Genomic DNA, 18,455 nt, shown 5'->3' with positions numbered 1-18,455 from the left:
TGATGCTGGAAGCTGACATAGAAAAAGTAGAAATGACTTCTTCACTCCTATTTGGCTTCTGCCTTTTCTTTTCTAAGAGTGGGCCTCATAGCCGAATGAATAGTAGGTACAGGTTAAGAGAGAATTAAATTTCAAGTAAGTTTTAAAAAAGCGCCTAGCTGTTTTAAATAATTACATTAAAATATATTAAAGAATTGACATATTATAACATTAATGTTTCTGATTGTCTTTGATTATATTTTTGAGGATAGAGGTAAGGCATACAAATAGAACCTTAAGGTTCAAAATCAAATGAAGACAAATTCTGTACCCTAAAGACCAGCAGTTTGGTATGAAATCTGGGTAAAATCATAGAATAAATAATTAAAAGGGTGATCAATGAGTCCTTACCGAATTATTCAATCACTTTGATGATGAAAATAAATGGAAAAATATACCATATTCTTGGACAGGAGGACTCCATATTGTAAACATGTCAGGTTCCCATCAATCATTTATAGATTTGATGACATCTCAGTCAAAAGTACTAACAGGGTTTTCAGGAACCTGGCAGATTCTAAAACATATATGGAAGAACAATGGGCCAAGAAAACCAAGGCATTCCTAAGTAAGAAAAATGTGGAAAGGACTTATACTATAAGGTATTAAGACATATTATAAAATATATTCATAAAAACAATGTGGTATTTTCCCTGTAATAGACAAACCAGTGGAACAGAATAGATATGATTTAAGACAGAGCTGACGCAGAAGATCAGTGGATAAATGAAAGAGTTTTGGTTATTTATGCGGTGGGAAAATATGAAAATCACTCCTAACCTCGAGAATGACAATATACCAAAAATTAAATATAAGAGGCAAAACTAAAAGTATTTTGAAGATGATAGAGGAGAATACTTTGAATATTTCATTAAAGGAACTTCTTAAGACATAAAAGAGCTCAGTCCATAAAGGAAAACAGATAACTTTGACTATAATAAAATAAAGAACCTCTTTTCATCAAAATAAAACACAGATAATGATTAAAAAAAGAAAGAAAGAATCTGGGGACAAATTTGCAAATAGGTAGAATTGAAAAGGGAGTGATGTCTGGGAACAGATAAGAAATTCCAAAAAAATTATTAAGAAAAATGAAATTAAGTCCTTCTTAATTGAGTAAAATACATAGGCATTTAATAAAAGGAAGCACACATAACCCATAAACATAGGAAAAGATTGTCAACCTCATTGGTAATCAGATAACAGCAAATTAAGCATGAGATACCATTGTCACACTCTCTATATTGGCAACAATTAAAAAGTCAGGCAATTCCAAGTGTTGGCCAGGATAGGGAAAATGGGAACACTAATCCACTACTTGTGGGGTAAAATGGTAGAATAACTTTGGAAAATAAATTTTCATTTCATATTAAACTAGTAAACGTGGCTGAGACATTCACTGTTGTCTAAATATACTGTTTTCCCATATTCTCCAGATCTCTTTCTGTTACGTGGTGCCATGAAACTAGTTTTGGATAGTGAGATGTGAGTAGCAACGACATGTTGCTTCTGTGCTGAGACATTTGAAAGTAGGTATAAGTTCTCTAATTGCTCTTCCCCTTCTTCAGAGACCAGGAAGCCATGTGTTGCAGTGGTGACACCACATATGTCAAAGAACCATAAGATGAGGTTTTAGCTTTGTTTTTTCAGTTTCATCATCATTTCTCCTAGAGCTTGACTTGAGACACAATTAGTTATTTTAAACTGTTTTCTTCAAGGTAGTGCCTTTTACCTTATGAAATCTTATTGTCTTCAAATGCTTACTTTCTCCCTAGAAAGCAAAGAAAGTGAGCCAAGCAGATGTTTTCTTATCTAGAATTCATAACAGACTTATTTATTCCAAATTAGCATATCTCATTAACTGTCTCAAGGACACAGACTTGAATTGTCTTTGAAAAAGGGTCTCAGAAACCTCATCATTTGGAGAAGAAACATATTCCCAAGCAACTGCTTTCTTAATTCTCTCCTTTCTCCGTGGAAATTTAACAAAAACATAATCTGAGTTGTCACTGTCCATATGAGCACTTTGATTGGTATGAATCCCTGCAATGATTACTAATATGAAGAGTCATGTAAGGCAGGCCCAGGTAGGGAGACGGATAAGGATAGGGAGGGAGGGGCCAGCCCGGTGGCGCAGTGGTTAAGTTCGCACATTCCACTTCTCGGCAGCCCGGGGTTCACCGGTTCAGATCTTGGCTGTGGGCATGGCACCGCTTCGCATGCCATGCTGTGGTAGGCGTCCCACGTATAAAGTGGAGGAAGATGGGCATGGATGTTAGCTCAGGGCCAGGCTTCCTCAGCAGAATGAGGAGGACTGGCAGTAGTTAGCTCAGGGCTAATCGTCCTCCAAAAAAAACAAAAAAGGATAGGGAGGGACACTGTCTTACTCTGTGTCTAGCTTCAATATTTAGTAAATATCTACTACCCCATGAGCCCATGATAATACTTTCCATTTTTTTATTTATGAATCACAGCTATGAGATATATACTCTTACTATCTCTCCTCCATTTTTCATAAGGGAAATCTAGACCATAAAAGATCAAAAACAGTGTCCAAGTGTCATAACTTAGCAGCAGAGATAGGACTAGGGATCAGTCCTATGTGACTTTGAGCCCACACTTTTCCACTAAATTATGCTGCATGATTGATCAAGAAACTAACACACTCCTCGGCACATAGTAGGCACTGAATAAATGACCTCCAAATAATGATTACGACTGAGACTGGATGCATGGCTGCTGGGTAAGAATTGTGAGTCAGCACAGCTCTATTATCATGCATCTGAATTCATGCCATGTCTCCCACACCTGCCTAAGGGTGCAAAATGGCAGGTGTTATTTTTTTAAAAAATAAATTTTATTTTTGATCTTTTAGTGAGAATTTCATGAGACTCCTGAGAATACCCAGATTGTTGGGTATTTTCTATCTTCCTAAAATAATACTTTTTTTTCAACATTTCTCTGGTTTAGTTTTCCCCTATGGCTTACCAGATCTAATCTAAACCTCTTTGTCTCCTGTTCAAGGTGAACCATAGTATGCACCATCTCTTCTGCTCGGTTACTTCAGGGTTCCATTACTACCACTATTGCCTCTTCCCCATACACTCACACAACACACACAAATACACACACATACACATTCTACCTTTTTCATAGTCTTCTTTCATGTTATCAACCCTGTTTGGAATGTCCTCTTTCATATTGATTTCACTTGTAGGAATCAATATTTTTACCACAACACTTGAGATGCAATAAAAGCCATATTTATTTATTGTTTTTAAATAAAATTAAATCCAGTTTGAGCAACCACTCATCAAGGCTGATGAAAAGTTCAAATCAGTCATTTGGGATTTTGTATGGGAGCACCTCCCTCATTATGGTTGTATTAGAGTTCCAGGGGCTTTCGAGTCTAACCTTAAGTGTCACCATTGCCTGTTGCTTCTCCTTATAGTCACTGGTTGCTGGTTCTACACCATCTAGCCAATGCCAAGGCTCCCTCAGGTATTTCTTAACTTATAAGCTTCATGCCTTATCCAGCATGGTTCCTTGAGGGCTGGAAGCTCTGATGGTAATTTTATTCAGTTCTGCCAAAGTTGGTCACAAGGGACCATCAAGAATAATGAGGTATAAGGTATTTAGTGCTTTTTACAGGTTCTTCTCTAATCATCCTCATTCAGCTTATTGTCACATTCAATCTCTGTTCTCTATAAGGCTCAGATCTCCTATGCTCTGGCCAAGTCCTTATACCAGTTCCTAGGGATCTAGGTACATAAGGACATAAACCTGTTTCCTTTAAACCTTTGAACCACCAGACTGCTTGTGGCAAATTGCAAAATTGAGCACAATTATTTTCATCCTTCTACATATGCCCCCTTGCAAAGTGACTTTGATGTTGTTGTCATCAAAAAGCTAAATCATTTTCTCTCCTGCTTAAATCTGGGCTTGGCAATGTGACCTGTGTTAGCTAACGTGATATTAGCAAACGTGACACAAGCAAGAGGCCTGAAAAGTACTTGAACTTTGGAGCCTGCTCCTTATTGCTGCTCTTGGCACCCAGCAATCACATGTAAAGAAGCCCAGGTAAGCTTTCTGGAGAATTAAGAGGCTACATGGAGGAGATGTAAGGTATTACAGGCAAAAGACTATCGACCTCCAGATAAATGAGTGAGGTCATCCTGGATCATCCAGCTTCCACCTGATAAGCAACTGCAGACATGAGTGAGGCCAATCAAGATTAGCTGAGCCAACTCAGTACAAAAGAAGCACCTGGTAGAAACAGGAACCAAATAATAGCTGTTGTTTTAATTCACTGTGGTAGTTTGCTGGGGCTGCCATAACAAAATGCCACAGACTGGGTGGCTTAAACAACAGAAATTCATTTTTGCTCAGGTCTGGAGGCTAGAAGTCTGAGATCAAGGTATCAGCAGTGTTGTTTCTTCTGAGGACTCTCTCCTTGGCTTGAAGATGGATGTCTTCTCCCTGTGTCTTCACACGATTTTCCCTCTCTACGTGTCTGTGTCCTGATCCCCTCTTCTTATAGGGACACCAGTTGTATTAGATTAGGGTCCACCCTAATGACCTCATTTTAACTTAATTACCTGTTTAAAGACCCTATCTCCAAACCTAGTCGTATTCTGAGGTGCTGGGGATTACGTCTTCAACATATGAATTTGATGGGTGTGGGACATAATTCAGCCCATAACAGTCAATAACATGTCATTCCATCTATGCGGCTTCCTCACCCAAACAAAGTTATCTTCAGGGTGTCAACTCCTCCTCACTTGCTCTAAAACATAAAATCTCATTTATTACTCCTCTGGAGTTAAGGAGACCCTAAATCTCTAAGACTTTCCTCTCTTTGTTCAGTGGGGATAAAAAAGACCAAGAAATTTTCTCACTAAACTATACAATTAATAAATTGCCATGCAGCATGCCAACCCTTCAGGACCCTCTGCCTTGAGACTTTCTTAACTATCTCAACTCTAAATGATCTTCTGCTTCACCGAATTTCTATAGCACTGACACATCCCTACCATACCACTTGGTACTTGAATATATACTATCCTACATTGTAATCCTAGTGCATAAAATGTGACATCAAGTAGACAGTGACCTCTTAGAAGATAGAGCTCTGTCAGATAATTTATACTTCCAATATAAAAGCTGGCCATGTAATTGGAGCTCTGGACCCAATTGGCTTAGTGATATTATATCTTGCAATCAATGACTCTAACAGCACCTGCTTTCCTTGTAATTTGTGTATGGTCTTACTTTGATACTTTCCATGGAAGAATACAAAGACATTGTGTTTTTCTCCTTTCTTCATCATAGAAATGACCTTGAGTTTTAGTGCTTACAATGGGCTTCAGAAAGGAGACACCTAGAACACCAACAGTGTTTAGTGTAATTTTGAATTTCGTGAAGATTATTCAAGCAGCAAAAATAGCTCTTGTAAACATATTTAATTATTTAAATTTGGACTATTAAGCAAACTGCTATGTTGCTATTATATCTAAAGCTAAACTTGGAACGTTTATTTTTTCCCATTTATGGATGCATAAGGAAAAGTAAAGCAATCTTCAACCTCAGAGGCTTTATGGCAGTTATTTGTTGCACACCAGAGAGGTTCCAATAAACAGGCAAGACAGAAAATGATGTTTTTATATCCTAGTTAGAAAGAAAACAGGTGCTATTATAGCTATTGACTGCAAGATGCAATATCACTCAGCTAATTGAAACCGGAAATCTTGAGTACATAGCAAGCTGCTGTAAATAGGTCTGCTCTGAGCTACACACAATTCTGACACGTCCAAAGGGATTTGTCTCTAAAGAACCTGGAAATGCAGTGGATGACTACCTATCCTTATACTTAATGGTGTTGCTGAGTGTAGCCATTCAGGCTATCCCCTCTTACTCCGTCTGGCCTCTGTGTCTACCATGATCTGAGAATGGCTCCTTCCTCTTTTCTTCCAACAATCTCTTGCCATAACTTTCTTTAAGAGCTAGTGTAGAAACTACCTTCTTTAACAAATAGTAATAATAATTAGCATTTACTCTGTGCCAGGTCGTGTTCTAAATATTTCCATATATTAAGTCACTTAATCCTTTCGATGATCTTACAAGACTGTTAGTATTCTCACTTTTTAAGCAGGAGATAATGAGTTATAGGCAGACCAAGTGAATAAATAATCCATGTTGCATGGCTATTAAGTGAAAGACGGAAACTATAAACCCAGGGAGTCTGTCCCTAGACCTCTTGTCCTTAACAATTATGCTATAATGCTATGATGAATTTATTCTGCACTGTGTTCATACTCACATATACACTTAAAGTATTTTTAATGTCTACTATATGCCAGGTACTATGTTGTGTACTCATAAATGTTATCGGTTAGTCTTCAAAACATCTCTGAAAAAGGGACAAAGATTCTGGGTATTTGGGTATTTGTACTTAACATAAATATGTAAAGATTGTACAGAGTTAAAATTATCCATCAAAATCCCTTAAATTGATCATGAAGAAAAGTATATATGGTTTTATGTATGTGCCACTGTATGATGATTCTTATGCACACTAGTGTTTGAGAGTCCCTGAGTTAAACTAAGGAAAGTACCAAAAGCAAAAGGAAACATTGTATGCTGGTACCAAAAAAATTTCAAACCATACAGCCTTTGGAGTTAACTGTCAAATCCCTGGAAGAGGATGGAGGATGAGTACAAAATTCTAAAGCATTGCAGATGGTCTGCACATTTTACTTCACACTACTTTTGTGTTAGGTCTGTGTAACATTAATATGTGTTATCAGATTTGTTTGATATGAGGATTACAAAAGATAGTATAAGCGTACCTCAGGGATGTTTGAGGTGTTAAGTTATTAAGGTTAGCTTCTAAGTTAAATGCATAAATATAATGTGACTCTACTATACTATTATTATCCTCATTTTAAAGATGAGAAAATTGAAACTTCAAGAGGTTAGGTAATTTTCCCAGTATCATCCAGCTTGGAAGTGATGGAAGTAGGTTCAAGCCTAATTCGAAATCACATTCTGCTTGTACTATAAAAGGCTTACTTAGGAGGAAGTATACCATGGCACTTAAGAGCTCTGGCTCTGAATCTAGACTGCTTGGGTTTGAGGTCTAGTCTATGATAGACTGAGTGTGAGAAAATTAAACCCTTTTTGCTTTAGTTTCCTCACAAGTAAAATATGGATGGTGAAGATACTGGTTATATTACACCTACTTCCTAATATTGTGAGAATAAAATGAAAACGAAAGTGTACATAAGACACTTCAAAAATACATGGCACATGGTAAGTGTTCAATACCTTATATTATTATCTAGTTTGTGTTCATAGCCCTAATTTCAGTAGAGTGGGATGGGGGAGGTGAGTAGAAATTCTATGCTGAATTGCACATTATGAACTTTTGTTTCCTTGTGTCACCCATGATCAGCCTTAGAAAAAATGACAGAAAAATAGAGTTTGATCACAGTGCTCTACTATCCAATAAAGGCCAAACCTACTATGTTCCCAGTTAAAGAAACATCTCCTTTTACAACAGCCTCTCCAAATATGTGAATGCAGATGCACTTGTTATATAAATAGCACACCTAAAGGCATCAGGCTAGGAAGCAGATGGAGACTGTACATAATTGTGCTAACATTTATGTTGTCAATACACTCTCTTGAGCTATCATTACAAGATTCTTGGGGGTCTCTTCCCCCTCTTTGGAAGGCTGCAATTCCCATCAATAGTGGCAGGAATTATATATTTGCATCAGGAGATGCATAAACTTCAAACAAACTGTGAGAATGAGTATGCCTGGGCTGTGGTTTGATAAACAAATGTATTACAATAAACCCTGAGTAAACCCCCTCCTTCCACCTCCTTATGGGGTGATCAAACAGCTGTAAATTTTAAACAATGTAGATCATTAAATTTTGCATCACTGAGCCTGATTGTTTCCCTGGAGTTGTAGATGTAGGGATGGTGCCTGGGGAGCCTGAGGCCCTGTGGAACCTGCTTACTGGTAAAATTATGAAGGGAAGATTTCGGATTCTCTCTGGAGGAAGTGTGTATGGGCAGCAAGAGAATGACAACAAGGATGTTGAGAATAAGTTTCTATTTAAAGGGCTAGGTGGTTTTAGTCCAGAGCAGCCTTCCTTAACCAGGGATGGGTAACAGAATTACTTCAGGAGATGTTACAAAACACAACTACCCAATTTTATCTCTGACCTACTGAATAAGAATGCCCATGGAAAGAATAGTTTTATTAAAAAATTTAAAAGCTCGTCATATGGCTCTTTGCACCCCAAAATAACCACTGTATTATGCACATTAGGATGCATCAGGATTACCAAAGAGACTTGTTAAAAATATAGAAATCAAGTCCCTTAACCATCTTCAGATTCTTATTTAGTAGATCGTGTGGTGGGCCCAGGAATCTGCATAACCAGGTGTCAATTTGATTATTAGTGTTTGAGAAGTAATGGCTTGGAGCATGATTGTAATGAGAGCTTCGATCTCTAGAAGAACCTGGTGCATTTCAGAGTTAAATACCTAGGTATTCAATAAGTACCTACCTCATGTATAACATTGAGCTAGACTTCTCTGCATTTGGGAGTGGAGATGGAAAAGAAGCATAAACTATGAGTCTTGTATAAGAGAATCTTCCTATGCTCCTGAGAAGACATATTTTGCCCACAGAGACTAAGGAGATAAGCTAGCCTTTTCATGCAGCTGGGCTTTGGTTATGGGGAGGTGAGTGGTGGACATGGTGCATCAAGGGATGGTAGCTCAATACAGCCCTTTCTACAGCTCCCTTAGTTCCTTCCTTTTATCCCAAATACTTCTACGTTGACCAACTCAATTTGCAACTTGAATTCAGGGTAGTGCACACCATCAAACCTCTGTAATCAGATAATTTACTCTAAGAGGAATGAGTTGACTTTTCAAGTCAGACTTCCTTATTTCTTTCCCTCTTCTGTCTTTTATCTCCTTCACTCTAGTGAAGACACTGCCTGTTACCTCCCCCCAAAGAAGCGTGAATTGCTCTCCCTAGAATACTTGGATGAGTTTATCAGTCACAGAAAGGAACAACACCTTTTCACTCCAGAAGTGTAATTGCACTTTGTAGGGGGGAGTGAACACAGGTTCTTTCACTTAACTTGCTCAAATAGAATGTCTGTGCCCTTTTCAACTATGGCTTGAGGCTAAGGCAGATGGTACATTTTAGCCTTTTAGGGTAATTGTGTCTTGTCACATTAGTTGCCACTCTGCATTTGCCATCTTTTACCAGTGTTCATGACCATCCATTTTATGCCACAAAGACCACCATTACTGTCATAAACCAACATGCTGTTGTGAAATCAAGTGGCAGATTGGTTTTTTTATTGAGTTACAGCTCTTCAGTGACAAGCTACCTTGTTGGCTTTTTGTCTGGCTCGAAGCTTGAGTCAGTTTTCATAGATCTTCACTCTTATTTGTCCTCTTTCCCTGAATTCTATCTTGACTTACAGACTATGAGATACTTTCCATTTTACACTAATAACCTAAATAAGAAAACATATTTTCTGGCAGTTATATGCTTGTTTTGTCCTTTTAGACATTTTGACATCTGTATTCTCATTGGATTATCACAACACTTCTCAGATATAGGTCAAGTAGAGGCAGTTACTCCTAGTTTACAGATGAGGAAATTAAAGTAAAATGTTTAAGAGATATTCCCATGATCACACAGTTCAATACTAACAAACACTCTGGATAAGAACCCAGGTCATCTCACTTCTGGTTAAGGTCTTTTCCTACAATTTTAAGATGAACTAGCAATTCTATATTGTACTCTGGAAATAAAAATATATAATAATGTAAGATGGCGGAGACTGCTAGTTACCTATCCTACATCTGTTCTTTCAATCTTCCTTACCAACAAAACTCTTATAATATTAGGTGTCATCATATATTCAGCTATAAGACTATAATTCCTAGTGTATGATATGCTTCATCAAAAATCCACTTCTTTCTGTTCCTAGGCACACAGTTGGACTACATGTTCTAGATTCCTATGCTATTAGCTTTGATCATGTTGACTGAGTTATAGCCAAGAGAATGTGAGTAGAAGGAATGCCTACCAGTTCAGGACTGAAGCTTTTAATAAAAGGATATCTCCATCCACATTCTTTATCCCCTTCCACCTGCCAGGTGCAATATTGGTGATAAGGCTTTAGAGACTGACAGTGCCACAAGATAGAAGGAGTCTGGATTATAGAACCACCATGTGGAAGAGAGCTACCCATGAATCAGCAACATCTGCCTTAATCAGTTAGGTGGTGAGAATACACTTCTGTTGGTGTTTGAGTCATTCTTTTTGGGTCTATTTAATGCAATAGTCTGCTCTATTCTATTCTATTCAGACATTTTTGTGGATTGATGTAGCCATGTGATAAAGTTCTGAAAAGTGGTATGGACATAAAGTTTATTGGGGTAGATTTCTGGGAGGATTCCTGAAACAGAGGTCAAATTGACAGGGAAAGTACTCCTCCTCTTGATTTAAAAAAAAACAAACAAAAACTTCCTGTCTGTTTTAATGTGGATTCAATGTCTGGACCTCCAACAGCCATATTAGAGCATGAAGTGGATTCAGAGAAAGAGTCCTGTATGATTATTGGTGAAGCAGAAATATACAAGGATCCTAGGTCATTGATTGCCTCATTGTACCACCATGCTAGCTTTAGACTGTCTATTGGATTTTTTTATGTGAAAGAATTAATGCTTATGTATTTACACTACTGTTATTTTGAGTTCTTTGTAGAGGCAGCTAAACCTAATCTAGATGAAAATGCAGACCACACATTTCCTGTCATAGAAATAAGTGAGAAGCCTCTGTGGGTCCAAATCTAACCCTCTCACCAAATATCCGTTCTTGGCTTGCTAGAAATCCCGAAATCCCATACTGCAAGGCTCAGCCGTTTGGTACAAGTGCATGATTTTCTAAGTGTGGTTTTTTGACATCACCTATGAGCTTGTTAGAGATACAGATTCAAGGACTTTACTCTGACTCACTAAATTAGAATTACTGGGAATGGAGCCCAAGAAACAGTCTTTTGACAAACTCTCTAGATGATTTTTATGCATTGTAAAATGTGAGGCATTTTTCTCAAAAGCACCTGTTGGTACTTAATTGTTATTTGAGTTACATAATCATTAGCAAATTGACATGGATTTAGTGATTCTCAATACAGGCTGCATGATAAAATCACCTGAGGAGCTTTAAAGACATACCTGTGCCTGCGCCAGAATTATCAGATAAGCTGATAGCAAAGTTATAGTTGAAGGGTCCAGGCTTGAGTCACTGGTCATCCAGAGAGCAGAAAGTAGACATAAGACCCAAAGTGAAATAAAAATACTTACCTGAGTTAGCTTGTAGCTTTTTTTTTAAAGATTGGCACCCGAGCTAACATCTGTTGCCAATCTTTTTTTTCTTTTCTTCTTCTTCTCCCCAAAGCCCCCCAGTACATAGTTGCATACTCTGGTTGTGAGTGCCTCTGGTTGTGCTATGTGGCACGCTGCCTCAGCATGGCCTGATGAGTGGTGCCATGTCTGCGCCCAGGATCCGAACCAGCAAAACCCTGGGCCACTGAAGTGGAGCATGGGAACTTAACCACTCAGCCACGGGGCCGGCCCATGTAGGGTTTTTGTATGAGGCAGTGAATGTGAAAGGGCTTTTGTAAATTGTTGTTTTATTTTCCCAACATATTCATGTTCTAAACTTCATCCAGAAGCTTAAAAATACTATTACTACTACTTCTACTACTACTACTAGTAATGAGAATAATAATACGAGATAACCCTTATTGAACATTTTATACTATAGGACTAGAAGATGTGCTGACACTCAAGGGATTATTAGGTTCTCTGGTTTCATCCAAATTAGTATGGGTATACTATAAGAAGCAGTGATGGTTGTTTTTAGACACTGTTGGAAATGAAGCCTTCAGCTCTCTAAGATATTGTCGTCATCTAGTAAGGAAGCTGGCTTCTGCAAGTGGCCATTTACCTGTTGAAGACGTATCAGTCTGTTAGTAATTGTCTTTCTCTTCCACTAAACAGTATTGCATATTAAATTAGAATCCAAAGCAGAAAATAGTTTTCTATTTTTGGATTATTTCAACAATAAAACATATATAATTAATCACCTCAAGATAGTTTGATTAGATTTTATGTGCACATATGCATACCCTTTGAATTCATGAGTCCTTTGTTTATTTGTTATCCTTAGCGACATGAAATTTTTGTTTATGTCTTTGGTTGCTAATCTTTTCTGGATTTCCTACAAACAACTCGGATCAGTGGGGAGAAATTTTAAAACAAAGAACTCTGATGCTGCATATTTTGCTTCCTATATGAAAACAAGGAAAGTAAGAAAGGGACAAAAAGCAGGAACAATATATGTGGAAATTTAGAACCGATAAGCTGAAATCCAACTGATGAAACAGAGAAACTTGTGTCAATCATTCGTAATACTGAAAGGATGCTTTGGCTTATAAGAAATATTTCTGGTTTCTTTATTCAGGGGATCTCCCAAATACATTTGAAATGTTTGCATTCTCTTACAAGACAGATAGGCTGAGGGAAGGAGAAAGAAAAAATACAAAGGGACAATACATAAGGAGGAGTGACTTTCTCACATATTCTGTGAAAAAACACTGTGTTAAAACCTTTCAGGTTTTTTATGTTTGAGAATGCTTTAAGTGTTCTGAAGAAATAGCAGAGTTCAGGCCCCTTCAAGATAATTTCAGGCAAGAAGTAGCTTTGAAAATTCTAGGAAGGATAGGGGTTATAAAATTCAGTTTAGCTTAATCCTTTCAGAGTTAATTAGCTATTCACAAGAAAAGAGGAAGGGAAGAGAGTTGAGAGGAGCAGGAAGGCAGAGGGAGAATAGAAGCTAACCAACCTAGTAATTTAGTCACCCAGGTAACCATACCCCTTCTGAAATAAAGGTAGTTGTCAGGGACTACGATTGTTAAATAAAAGAGGGGGGAGGGGGGCTAGTCTAATCTTTTTCCATATTACATGTATATTCATTTATTACTTATGACTTATGGGAGGAACACTCAAGGAGTAGGGGTATAGAAACAATAGCAAGTTGAGGCCTTATACTTATCCAGTAGAACTATTTAGTGGGAGATGAACAGCAACTAATAAGAGGGAATATCATGTCAACAATGGCTTAATTGGAACCAGGCTGCACTGAGTGACACCAAGCTTTGGGCTGGTGCAAAGCTAGAGAGAAAAGTGCAAGGTGGCCTTTCGTAAGCAGGGTAATGTCAATGCTGGATGTAACTGAAGCAAAGAGGAAGAAGTGCATCAAAGTGACAGGTTTCCTTGTTCTTACTGTCCTGTCACTGTAAAGAATTGTGCAATCAATGAGATCAGCCCAGGAAGGCCTCTGACCCTGGGAAATGACTCAAAATCAGACCATGACTTTAATTTCATTAAGTAGAGAGCCATTAGTCATGCCAGTGAGGATTGCATTTGGCTATGGATATTCCAAATGTAAATAGCTTAAGTAAAATAGAATTTATTTCTCTTCTGTGTGCAGAAATCTGAAGGTCCAGGGTTGATATGTGAGCTCCACATTCATGAAAGACTTGGGCTCATTATTTCTTTTGTTCTGCTTTCCTCAGTGTGAGCTTTATATCACATGAGCCAAGGTAGATGTTCAACTCAATGGGATAAGAAGGCTAAACCTACTTCTTTAAGGACACTTTTCAGCAGTAGCACATGACACTTGCTTTTGTATCCCTGTAACCAGAACATGGTCACACAGCCACATCTAACTTAAAGAGAAATTCAAAATTATAGTAATCATTCCAGGTAGCTACATTTCCAGCTAAAAAGCATTAGTTAAATAACTAAGGAGTGGGAGTAAAACAGAAATTAGGCAAACTAGGAGTCTCCATTGTCTCTCACACAAACACACACAATCGAGGGAGATTTTTTTCTTTTTTACTACAAATTAGAAAATAAAAATAAGAGAGTTCTTCATTCTTTCTTTGCTGGATTCAACTGCATAATAGCTTATTTGGCACCTAACATGAAGAAAGTAATTTTCAATCCACAGGAGAGGAAAAATAGGAAAAAAAAACTCGCAAAAAAACCTACAAGACAGAATGTGCTAAGCATTGTCAGAAAGGCCTGAGCAAAGTTCTGTATATTCCAGAGGAGAGAAAGTAATTCTAGCTAGAGCATTAGGGAAAGAAATATCTAAGACTAGGGGTGGATAAACTATGATCCTGGGGGCTAAATTGGGCCCACTGCTTATTTTTGTAAATAAGCTTTTATTGGAACACAGCCATGTTCATTCATTTACATATTGTCTGTGGTAACTTTCATGCTATGACAGCAGAGTTGAGTAGTTATGACAGAGACCATATGGTCCACAAAGCCTGAAATTTGATATCTGGCTTTTTACTGAAAAAAAAATGGTATTTGAGACTGGCCAGAAAGAATTCTAACAAGAAAGGCATTATAAGCAGGAGATAGTCTGAATAAAAGCACTGATGTGAGAAAATCCTGGATATGTTTGTTCATAAAAAGAAGACTGCAGTAAAAATTATCATACACAATGGTGGTATCCCAAAATAATTGTGTAAAATGTGAGGTTACTTTTTGAGAGATTAATGGAAAAAACAGGACTGACCTATTTAGCTAGCCTGCCAGGGATCTGGTTGAACAATTGAAATTTATCCAGGTCTTGGCTGTAGTTTGGCAACCCTTGATAGGTGGCTGTCAAGATTCTTCTAGGGACAGGAGGAATAACTACAAGAATATCCCAATACTTAGCACATGTTTCACTGGACAGACCCAGGGAGGTTGGATAAGGCTGGCAACATGAGATGTGGCCTGCATCTCTCTACTTCCCCAAATTGGACTGCTTACTTATTCCCCAATCAGCTTCATACTCTCCTTCATATCTAGCCTCTTACCTCTCTGGCCCAAGATAAGAACTTTAACCTCACTGCATTTGTAACTAGGCCTGTACAGAAGATGGGAGCCAGTGGCCAATCAAGCTAGACCCAAGTTTGCTTTATTACAGAGAATATGATCACAGGATTTTATATTAGTTCAGTTTGGTTGGAGCATAAGGTCCTTGAGAGAATAGCTGTCAAAGTAAGACTAAAAATGCATTGTGGAAGGTGTTTAATGACATGCTAAGGCAATTGGACTTCATTCTGTAGGTAATGGGGAACAATTAGATAAGGTCTTTACATATTTTTTTTAACTGGAGGATAGCTTGCTCTCTTATGGAAAAAAATAACCGAAGACATGGCTGTTTGAAATAAAGAGCTTTATTGTTTTAAACAATAAAAAGCATATTCCAGTATAAAAGTTTGAGTTTTAGATAACAACTCTTGGGAAAAAACTGCCTTCAACCTGAGAATGACAAGAATATCACACTATGTCTTATACTTTCAAACCTATTTCAATGACAAGAAGCATCTAGGGGCTCCAGACACATTTGTCAGAGCTGACGAAGGAAATGAAAGCGGGAGATCCCCAGTCCACTAGACTGTGGGCTACCTGAAGGCAGACACTCTTTCATGTCTGAATCCTCTGCACCTGGGCATATCCTGTTACTATACAAGGACACGTAGAAGGTGTAAATGATTGGTTTAACTCCAATTAATCCTATCTTGTTTTCTCAACACAGAGCAGAGTTATATTAGCACATCTGATTAATGAAGCTCCCTTTCTTGCTGGATCCTAATTACAGAATCTAGAAATCATCCCATGTACACTTGCACTGTATGACTCTGTAATCCATTGGAGACTAGGCATCTCCTGAAAGTGTGTGTGTGTGTGTGTGTGTGTGTGTGTGCATGCATGTATGTGTATGTTAATTGGTAAGATCCCATTCCTACATTTACCTACTGCTCTCTATTCCAAGATTTTGTTTTAACTGTTTTTTAGCTAATACCACATAAAATGCACTAAAGTACATTTGGTAAGCTCTTCCTTCTAAATGAGCATGTGGGAAATTTGTGAAATTCAACTTTGTTGCCTTACCTGTATATATAACAGCAGAAGGTAGACTTTCTCAGCATCAAAGAGAGTTGCTGTTGAGATTTGAAAGAGGCCTTTCGCCAACTGTCTGCTAAAAGTATGTGATTTTTATCACTCAAAATTTAGCAAGTAAATAGCCCTGCTTCTTCCAGCTTTCTAATGCCTCTCCAGGGCAACGTGAAATCTTTTCTAGACTCTACTTTTTAATGTTCCCATGAAAGACAAAGCAAGGTACTCACACTAGCTTCAGATTTCTAATTCCATTAGTACTCTAGTAGCAAACCTGAATCTCTGCAAAACTGCAAAAAGATGAGGTTTGACTCCAGAGTCCTTGAATTTTCCCATATAACCATCTTCTCCAATGGCTTTTTGATCCTGGTGCTCTCCTTATGACACTGGGTTGTCTGGAGAACCTGGAAGTGTTTTTGCCTCTGGAGAACCTTGACCCATACAGCAACCATCTTGGGGTCCTGAGAAAAACACCAACAAAATTTCAGCAACAGTGTCCTTGACATTGAACTATTGAACCACTGTCAGTCACTCTACTAGTAACAGCCTACTTCTAGAACTTTTGTTTTATGAAAAATAATAAGCCTTTAGTTTTTTAAGCACGTGAACTCAAAGTTTCTTTTGCTTTCAGATGATAGTTGTACTAAATGACACAGACTTAGTTCCAGCAGAGTAGAACAAGAACGTGTTGTAGGTGCTATCATAGGAGGCTCTAAGACATGAAAAAGGGGCACAAAGGAGGGGTTAGCCAGTTTTACCTAGGAGCCTCTGCTCTCACTTTGGTGAAAATAGCAGTCATATGACCTAATAGCCACAGTATAATTTTAAAAAGAACAGGTCCTGACATGTGAGAAATTAGGATTGAATCCCAGTTTTGCCGCATGATGGCATATAAGCTTATATCAATATCAAGATGATTTTGGAGGTTTGAAATAGTGAATATCCCTGCTGGTGGCTTGGGGTATATATTACATTTAGTGTTTTCAAGGCAGAACGCCCATATCCTTGTTCTGGAATCCTAATTATTCCATTGCGTTTTACCTCTTCTCCTCTTCAGGCCTGTTTTTCCAGCTTCTAGTTTGAGATTCGTTCCTCCCACATTTTGACATCTGCTGTCAATCATGTAAAGGAAACACCAACCTATTTCTTGGGACCAAATGTCGTAGGCTTCTTTGGTTCAGGTGAGTAATTTACAAAAGTTCTAATAAAATTCAGTTTATTTGAACTTGCAATTCCATGAATAGTATGCAAATATCTTTAAACAGAGTGCAACTTGAGATTGAAATACATGAATCAAGCACACTTAACAATGAACAAATGGAAAATGAAGGCTGATTACTGATTTTGCCCTGTCGGTTATTGTCACTAATTTTTAGCTACTTGTATATGCTTTGTTCATATGATTTCCACATCCCTGGCTGTCATAAATATTTCATAAGATATTCAAAGCCAGCCCACAGCCAAGTAATAACAAATGTCAGATGACACATTAGGAAGATGCATGGAGATTTTAAACATAAATTCTGTAGCAAAGCTTGATTCACATCTTATGGTCACTCTAAAGCAATAACATTCGCAGAGAAGTGTGTGTCTGAAATTAGCATGGACACCTTAATTAGTAGCCCATTCTCACTGGAAAAAGAAGAGTACAGAAGCCTTAGTTTTTTCCCAGGCTTTCTTCATACTCTCCACTTTCTTAAGCATCAAGAGGCTTTTATTGCAAATATTTAAAAAAAGACCGATCTTCATGCACTGTATGGACTTAATTATCCTCCTTTGGGTAACACATATTGCGTTCTTAATCACAAGACTGGTCCTTGGTAAAATTTTAAGTTGCCAAGTTAGGTGAGCTCTCATTTTTTCTTTTGGTTTCCCTTTCTCTCCTTTGACCCATCCCCCTATAATGATACTCATAGAGTTGCACTGATGTCTCTACTATAGAATCTGCCTTTTCCCTCACTTATCCTCAATCCAACTCCACTCTATTCATCAGAGCCCTATTCACTTGGCTTTTGCCTCTGAATGACTGGGTGACAGTTTCCTGAGAAACTATAGGAGGTCCAAATGTCAATGACTGGCAAGAGCTTCATGTGTTTACTTTTCTGCATAGCATACATGCATTTTGGTTGGAGCTTTCAGAGCCTTAACTCAAGATAATGATTACTGTGAAAATTCCAAATTCCAAGTACTTTGAGAAGTCAGATGGGGAAAGATTTTTATTGTTTTTAATTTTATTTATTTATTTATTTATTTATTTATTTATTTTGAGGAAGATTAGCCCTGAGCTAACTGCTGCCAATCCTCCTCTTTTTTTCTGAGGATGACAGGCCCTGAGCTAACA

The 18,455-nt window shown here is 37.8% G+C and overlaps 1 long non-coding RNA gene across 1 annotated transcript in view; it reads left to right on the top strand.

Annotated features, from left to right (window-relative positions):
* LOC123282718 (uncharacterized) overlaps nt 1–17,280 on the top strand; it is a 440,967-nt gene extending 423,687 nt beyond the window's left edge. The window contains exon 7 of the long non-coding RNA XR_011499886.1: nt 17,172–17,280. This is a non-coding gene — a long non-coding RNA (uncharacterized lncRNA). The remainder of the gene's footprint in view (nt 1–17,171) is intronic.
* The last annotated feature ends 1,175 nt before the right edge of the window (nt 17,281–18,455 follow it).

Source organism: Equus asinus, chromosome X, assembly GCF_041296235.1.
Source record: "Equus asinus isolate D_3611 breed Donkey chromosome X, EquAss-T2T_v2, whole genome shotgun sequence".
Lineage (NCBI taxonomy): Eukaryota > Metazoa > Chordata > Mammalia > Perissodactyla > Equidae > Equus > Equus asinus.
This window is presented reverse-complemented; position numbering and strand designations above follow the sequence as displayed.